An 8845-nucleotide genomic window follows, 5' to 3' on the forward strand; every position below is an offset into this window, starting at 1 on the left:
ATTTTATGTTCAGCTTCCTTATACATAAAGAAAGCAGAACGGAGTGTAGGAAATTAAGGATCGATTCAGTAAGTCTGAATATATTCCGCATGTGAGAATCAAGTATAGTCTGAATAAACTGGTAAGAATCTTCACAGATAAGGTCTTGCAACGTTATGGAATACCAGTCCCTACGGTTTAGATCAAGAAATCCAAGCTATTTTCCAGTTGGACTCAACTAAAAGAAGCTTTTGGGCCTTGATTACAGTTTAATACCGCAATTCACTCTAGACAGATGACCAGCTTAAGAAAATGACTCAAATTGTGAAAAGGTTATTGAGACATAGTCTACTACAGTTTCAGAATGATTTGGGTGAAAAGATACTGGTTTGAGAGTGTGCCTTAAGTTCAGTGGTCAGACTTCCTTGGGTTACAAATCTAAAATTTGCTATTGGTATTTATAACTGAGATGTTTCCAATTGATGCCTTACACGAGGCATAGTATGGATCACCCAAGTATGAAGATGGAATGTTAAGCAAGGTTTATTGAAATCTGAAAGTATTGTAGGAAATAAAGAACCTTATTGGATTAAGCAGAAAAAGACTCAAATAACCCAGTATTGACAAGGAGTTATGTAGGTACTAAAAGAAATATCTTCAGTTGAGTATTCTGCAACATTTATCGCCTTAGGGCGGTGAAATGAGATTTAAGGAAGCAGGGGAGCCAAATCCTAGCTGTATCAGATCTAAGGAAATTATAGAATGTGCGGGAAAGAAATAGTTCAGATTTTGGAATAGAAAGTGTTTAGCTTTCAGTGATATTTGCAGTGTAATAACCCGAGTAGAAAATACAGGAGTAGCCCTTCTCCCCTCCTTGAGTGACAGAGATGTAAATTTCGAGGACGAAATTTTTATAAGGGGGGGTAGATTGTAATAACCCAAAACAAAATATCTAAAAAGAAATAAAATATCTAAAAAGTAAGGATAATATCTTCTAGCATAAAAGACAATTTTGCCCTCGCATTATTTAATAGGGGGAAAATTGACTTTTTGATCGAGAAAGAATTTGGCAAATCCTCTTGTGCCGTTGCGTAGAGCACGGCGAGAGGAGTCCGTAGACACAGAGTAGACCCGAATCGGAGTTGTAACGAAGAAGATACGATCAAAATACCGTGAAGGGCAAAATAGTAATTTGGCCAAAAAGTCAGATTTTTAACCCTTTTTCCTTCTCTCTCTCCTCATTTCTCTCTCCTCCCGATTTTTGCTCCAGCCGCCCGACCTTTCCTCCTTCTCCTTGACGCCACGGCCGCCACACTTGGAACCGATCTCCACCGTTGGTACCAAACGAACCAGCACTCGACCGCCGACGTTTCTTGACCCTTCGCCGGAGTTTCCGTGGCCGGAACTCGCCGGAAAACTCCATTTTCGCCGGATTTCCAGTTTGAACTTTGAGCTCGATTTTCTCCTTCAATTCTCCACCAAATCGATCGAGTAAGGTATGGTTTCTCAGCTATTTTTCGTGTTCTAGCTAATGGATGTATGGGTTTCGATCGATTTTAGCTCTAAAGGGTTCGATTTTCGACTTGAAAATTGGCCGAAACTTCGGCCGCCGTAATCTACTGTTTTCGATCACTTTTTGGGGTATGTCTAAGAACAAAAGTGACTCCAAATGGGGTGTTTTACCTAGGATAAGACTTTGGAGTCTTGGTTCCGAGATTTTTCGGCCACTCGGTATCGCTTTAGACAATCGAATCTGCCCGCGCGTGCTGGGGTGCGTGGGCGAGGGTGGTGGAGTAACTCTGGGCAGTTTTGAGATCCTCGTGTCATGACGAGCGCGTAGGATTTCGCGGATCTCGATTCGGAGTCCGTTTGAGCCCCGAACGGATTTTCCATATCGCGCAATCCTTGGGTGCAGTGTCGTCAAATCGTCGGATCGCGCTGAATTTCAGATATGTCGGTCTACATGATTTCAGGATCGTGTAGGATTCAACGGATTGCGAATCGCAGTCCTGGATACTCCGAAATCGCGAACCCTGGGGCTAGGGTTTGGATTTTAAGCGATAACGCGATTTTGGCTAATCCGACCGTCCGTTTCGGACCAAACTCGCAGAACATGGTTCCTTCTCTGTAAGGAACCTTCAGAGGAGCCCAGATTGGCCATCGGAGACCGTGGACCCACGGGGTCCGGGATCGGCCGATCTGGCAGTATATCGCTTAGTAAGGCTTCGGGTCTCTTAAGGTCGTTCTAACTGTCTAAAAAGCTAATGTGGGCATAAGAGTAACTTTAAAATGAGTGCACGTATTTCCAGGAACCGGGGGCAGGGTGTTTAATTTGATTCTTTTTATTCAGCAGTTTATTGATTTATTATTCATGGATAATCAGGCACTAGAGGTCCAGTCGACCTGCAGGAAGGACCTTCGAAGGGTCCAATTAGCTCGGACCATCAGTGAGTGGACTTTCTTTCATAACGATTTTATATGCATGAGTTATATCTTAAACGATTTTATATGCATGAATTATATAAATGAGATTATTTAATTGATTTTTTTTATAATGAGTTTATACAAATAAGCTTTTACAAATTAGTTTATATGGGTTAATGTCATTATTTGATCTTGAAGAAGTTTTATGAACTATTCATTTCGAACGTGATCTGTGCTGTACAATACTTTGATTTACGTGTTGTTCAGTTATTGAAGCTCAGTAATATAAAAAGCAGAGTTTGAGAATTCTATCAGAGGAGACAGCAGTTAAATTTCAGTTTCACAAAAAGGCAGTGAGTTATTAGATTTTTCTAAAAATAGTTTATTTTAGAACCACCATGTACCCACCCTTTACTTGGTGATTACCCAGAGTTGGACCGATGTCTACGGACATCCAGTCCGATTTCAGTTTATGTCAGTGCACTTGACTTTGCCTCACGAGTTTCGGGGACGCTCGGACCGTGAGTGCCAGGATTTGCGGCTCGGCAGACTTGGTGTCCCGAGACCTGCCAGGATTGCGGCTCGGCTGACTCTGTGTCCCCGAGACCTGCCAGGATTGCGGATCAGGCTGACTACGGTCCCTGCATCCTGCCAGAGCGACGCGAGCTGACTTGGTGTCATCGAGGAATCTGCCGGCGGATCAGGCTGATCATAGTCCCCTGATTTCGCCAGTTTGCGGCTCGGGTAGACTGCGTGGCGCCCGAGACCTGCCAGGGGAATTGACGGATATGACAGGGGTACAAATAGGTGGTATTTTCAAAGGATTTTGAGTTTTCTTTTATTCGATTATGACTTTCAGTTATTTTATATCAGTTTCTTTGATATTCATGCATTTATATCTTTACATATTTGTTCAGTTATACGAGCACATTCATCAGTAGGTTTTTACATGCTTATTTGAATACCTTGTATTGAAATATAGACAAACCCTCGAGTTAAATCCTTGCTTATTTTTAAATGGGGGTTACTATGTTTATAAAATTTATTTTCAAGAACTTAATTTTTGTCCACTCACATTTTCAACCTGTTTTTCGCCCCCAGGCCGTAGAAGTGCGCAGGATCCACCACCGGGCCATCTCTAGCTTCCGCGCCATCAAGTATTGAGTTTTGTGGAAAAGTTCTTGAAACTCTGTGAACTTTAGAAAATGCTCTGATATCTAGTTTTAGTGGAAAACTGGAGTTGGTGAATACTTGGTTATTCTATTCTGGTAGTTGGTGTGGATTTATTTGATTGTTTAACAGGTGAAAAAAAGTTGGGTTTGGTCAAAATACAGGGGAGACTCTGCCGAATTTTCGGCAGAAGTCTAAGGGAAAATTTAAAAAGAATTTGAAACAAGAAGGGTAAAAAGGTCCTTTGTGCTAGACATTCGTCAGGTGTCGGACACGCACAGGACTGGGCTCGAATTCCGAAGTGGAAATTGGGTCTGGTCCTGTCAGTGAAGGTATCATGCGAGCAGTTGCAGACCCCTTGGACATCAACTTGTTGACCCCTTCGGTGCACTAAACATGCTCGACAAAAGTCCCCAAAGAGAGAAAGGTGGGTTGATGGGTTACTGCGATCATATAATGGGTGAGTGCGATGGCAATGGGTGAGTTTTAATTTTGGAGAGAGAGAGAGAGAGAGAGAGAGAGAGAGAGAGAGAGAGAGAGAGAGAGAGAGAAAGAGAGGAGGAGAAAGGATTAGGGTGGATGTTGTTGTGAAAGAGAAGATGGGAAGGTACTGATTTTTCTTTTCTTTTTCAAAGTGGAACATACCTTCTTTGTGTGATGCTTTTGTCTTCTTTGCTTTCTATATGTTTTGTTTTCTAGTTTTCTCTGACTGTTACAATTATTAATCTGCTGCATTGGTTTTTCGTACCATGTAGTGAGTTACAACTAAATCGGAAAGTAATATTAATTCACACATATAAACAGGTATGGGTACTGTTAATGTTGATAGCATGTTAACGAGGTTAATACAGAAGCGTGCTATAGTGAAGAGAAGGAAAATTATTGTTTGTACAATGATCTCTTTTATGGTTACGCTAGTACAATGGTATTATGATAACTTTCATGTTAAAGAGCTTTCACATGATTAGGATGAACAAAGACAGTCTTATTTGAACCGTATGTACAATGGAAAAGAAGTTAATTGTATTGATCAATTCCAAATTAGCAAAAGTGCATTCAAAAAGTTATACAAAATTTTAGAAGAAATGGTGGGTTGGTTCGAACAAAAAATATTTTAATTGAAGAATATGTAGGAATATTTTTGAAAATAATTGCTCACAACTTGAAATATAGAGTCATTGGTTTTGACTATTACCGTTCAATCGAAACAAGGGCAATTGTTATACTTCATGAGGTGCACACCTTAGGTCACAAAGGAGATGGTGGATGGAAGGAAGTTGTTTACAATAGGGAGCTTTAGTTTTAAAACACAATATAGTTTACTAATTTGGAAGATAAGAATACAATTTCATCTAATTAGCATAAGGCCAAAGACCAAAATATAGTACCTGATATCATTAAAAAATATCAAAATTACACACAATGCCACTCCTTCTAAGGTAAGCATACTATGCCACATGTCCATATCTAGCCAACCAGCAATCGCTGGCCACCACCCGCCGCCCAATCGTCGTCGCCACCGCTGGCCACCTGCCACCACCACCGCTGGATGCCCGCGTTGCCGGCCAGCAATTGCCAGCCACTCGACGTCGGCTAACTGACATCGCCACCGCCCATCTCTGTTTGCAGGGTACTAACTCCATTGCCCTTCATTCACCTTTTTTTAAAAAAAGATTTTGTGTCATTGAAGGGACTCGAACCTTGACCCTCAAAGGAGAAAGGCTTACTCACAAACCACTCTTGCACTCCTTTTAAGAAACTTTTTTGAACCATTGGATTTATATCCAATGGTGAGTGATTACAATCTCTTGGATCCCTGTAGTCCAAGAGATCGGAGCTGTATATATATATATATATATATATCATTTCAACGCATATTCACACAAGAATTGCAAATAAAAACAGAAACTGCAACAAAAATGCAATGTAGATATCAATTATGTTTTTAAAAAAAGAAACCACTACAAACACAAACTAATTTTATAGAAACAAAATGGAGGAACCAAGATGAAAGTACCAAAATGGAAACTGCGATGTAGAAATGGAAACTGCAATGTAGAAGCAGAAACAGCAATGCATAAACGGAAACTGCAATACAAAAATGGAACTTGCAATGCTGAGTTCGGGCAAAAATGCTCAGCTCTAGAGTTACAACAAAACAAAACAATATTTTTTTTATATTCAAGAGATGTTGGTAAAATACTCTGTTTCTCGCAATGCAATTTTTGAAAGTCTAATTTTGAGTTTCCCTGCTCTTGGGTAGTTCTGCTCTTCTCTTACCCACCCAATTCCTCATCTGGTACTCTTCAAATTGGTGAGGTTGAAGGCCAATGAAAGAGCAAAAATCCAATTGTAATTAAATGAAAATTGCAATTCAGTTTCCAAAAGTCCAATTTTGAGTTCCCTTGCTCTTGGGTAGTTCTACTCTTCTCTTGCCCTTGCCCACCCAATTCCTCATCTGGGTAGCCTATACTCTTCAAATTTGTAAGGTTGAAAGCCAAGGAAAGAGCAAAAATTCAATTGTAATTAAATGAAAACTACAATGCAATTTCTGAAAGTCCAATTTTGAGTTCCCTTGTTCTTGGATAGTTCTACTCTTCTCTTGCCAACCCAATTCCTCATTTGGGTAGCCACTACTCTTCAGATTGGTGAGGTTGAAGGCCAAGGAAAGAGCAAAAATCTAATTGTAATTAAATGAAAACTGCAATATAGTTTGTGCAAAACTACAATGCAGAACCTGTACAATATAGTTTTGCAATACTATTTCCAAATCAAGACAAATGCATAGTAAATGAACTTTATAATAAGAAGTTGCAGCTAAATTAGATCATTGACTGACATCAGATAATTGTAGGTCGTGATAAGGAATAGGACATAATTGCAAAACCCACCTTTGTGGTTGCATAAAAAACTGAACCAAATGACTGAATTGAAGCCTTGGACGTGTTTGGCACATCAGATTCTGGAAAAAATATTCCCAACTGAGCTTGTGAAAAAAAGAAAACTTCCAAAGTAACAGCATGGTTGTCACTATCAACATTTGCAAATCTAGAATTTGATCTAACTCAACTATTTCATTCTGAGTAGAGATGTGCACCAGCACCAACGTGGCCACCAGTACTTGATTGCTAAGCTTATCATCTACTTGCAAAATCTGGTTGCAAAATCTACAAATGAAGTCCGTGCTGTCAACCCCTTGACCTTCATTTCACCAATTAAGGTTTGTAATAGTGAACAAACCGACAAAGACAACAACCCCACCGAAGGCCTAGGCGTGAGACCTCCACCTTTGTCAGAAATTCGCATATGATACCCCCCTCCATATCATCAAACAGTTGGAGATCAGAACCAGCATGCCAGTATAAATTGCAAATCCACCACCTTTATCACGAATACACATATGGCAGCCAACATCAAATTCAAGAATTCCATTACCATCATTGCATAAACCATCTAAGTGATGCATTTCAACATACAGGTGGAGGAGCATGTGGTGCCTTGGATGCTAGCACAACACAAGAAGGATAAACCCCCAAACCCAATTTCTTTCAAGCTTCTTGATCAAAATTCTTCAAAGCTTCTGACCTAACCATAATTGCAACAGAACCTTAGCATCCTATCACTTTGGGGTTAGGAAGCACATCATATTCCTATCAACCAATATCAAATTAAAATGTTGAAGAAACACACAGGTCACCAATTCAAGGACAAAGTAAATCAATTAACACATAATAGCAGCACAGGGGAGCTAAGCAATCACAGCAGTACAGGCTGTTCTACCCGATCTTCATGCTGATTATGGTGAACGACTAACAAAACTAGGACTGCAATCGAGAAGAGTCCAAAAGGAGCCCAGATTTAATACGAAAACCTCCTTTGAACCAGGCGCCGACACTCGACTCGCGATGATGATGATCTCCTGTACATGCTTCTCGCTCGCCGTGCGACATCGCTTTGAAGATCGCCACCTGAAGGTCCGGCGCTAGGTTGATCGCTATGGTCGTGATGCCGATGCTCATCTAGTCCTTGCCAATCGCTAATTTTAATATCATGGTGGAAACAAAATATCAGAAAATGACAAAAATGTAAATGTAACTCTTATATTAATCATGCTTTTAGCACATGGGCTTACGAATTGGTCTTTAACAAAATAAAATTTAAAACTCATCCACCTTATCTAAAATAAAAATAGATAATGTATCAAATGCTAATTACTAAAGTTCTTTGTGAGTAAACACTAATTTTTCTTTTACTATGCTGAAAAGATATTAGCTGCACAATTTAAGCTCCAAATAAGTGCTGATAATATTAGATCGTGTTAAGTCATGGAAAAAGTTCTATGGAGTACTGAGTGACATATTAAGTCAAATTGAATTCAGTTAGGATTCAACAAAAAAAGATGATAAGTATAGATGAAGATCATATTTGGGAAGATACGTGAAGGTAAATTTATTAAAAGCTTTTTTTTTTTTTTAATCATGTGCTTTTTTTGTTTTTCTTCAAAAAAAAATACTTATAAGATTCTTATTTGACTTTCATTATTTATTTGGTAGTCTCATGAAGATCCTAGAGGTTTTCAATTTAAAGTTATAGAAAATTGGGATGATATTGTAGATTTGTGTGGCAAAGATAGAGCTACTAGAAAGGGCACTGAAACAGGTGCAGATGCAACTGAGGTTATGACTCATACTAATAAAGTTGATCATGTTGATTTGGATGGTGACACACAAGATTAGAAGATATTCATGTTATTGATGATATTTCACCAACCTCAACAAATGGTCAAAAGAGAAGACATCGTGCATCAAATTATTTTGATATTCTTCCTACAAAGAAAAGAGGTGCTACCAAAGATATTATTGCTAATTCGATTGCTCGAATGGTTTTATCATTTGAAGAGTTTATCCGTGCTAATACTAAGGACCTTGATCTAGTAGAGGTATATGCTGAAGTACAAGCAGTACCAGGTCTTAGTGAAAATGAACCAACTCAAAGCATGTGCTTAGCTAATAGAAAAGGAAAAACAATTTCAGATGGTAAAGGCACTCCTAATTGAGAAAAAAAAAAGTATGATGCTGATGTTTATTGCACGTCGGTTATCAGTTTTTTTTGTTCTTTTGAAATATTTTATGTCATTTGCATTTTACATGAGCTATCCAAACATTGAAATTTTCAATTTGTCAAAGAAAATCTAAATTCCGTCATTTTAGAATTCTATGTAATTTGTAATTCTATATTTTTTTTAGGACTTTTTCTATTGAGGGGGCAATAA

At 38.9% G+C, this 8845-nt stretch overlaps 1 long non-coding RNA gene across 1 annotated transcript; it reads right to left on the reverse strand.

The window, feature by feature from the left end:
* On the reverse strand, nt 4880–7642 carry LOC109947192. The gene is made up of 2 exons (XR_002270141.1): nt 6465–7642; nt 4880–5230 (listed from the first exon to the last, which is right to left on the reverse strand). It is a non-coding gene; the product is annotated as an uncharacterized LOC109947192 (long non-coding RNA).

Source organism: Prunus persica, chromosome G1 (genome assembly GCF_000346465.2).
Source record: "Prunus persica cultivar Lovell chromosome G1, Prunus_persica_NCBIv2, whole genome shotgun sequence".
Lineage (NCBI taxonomy): Eukaryota > Viridiplantae > Streptophyta > Magnoliopsida > Rosales > Rosaceae > Prunus > Prunus persica.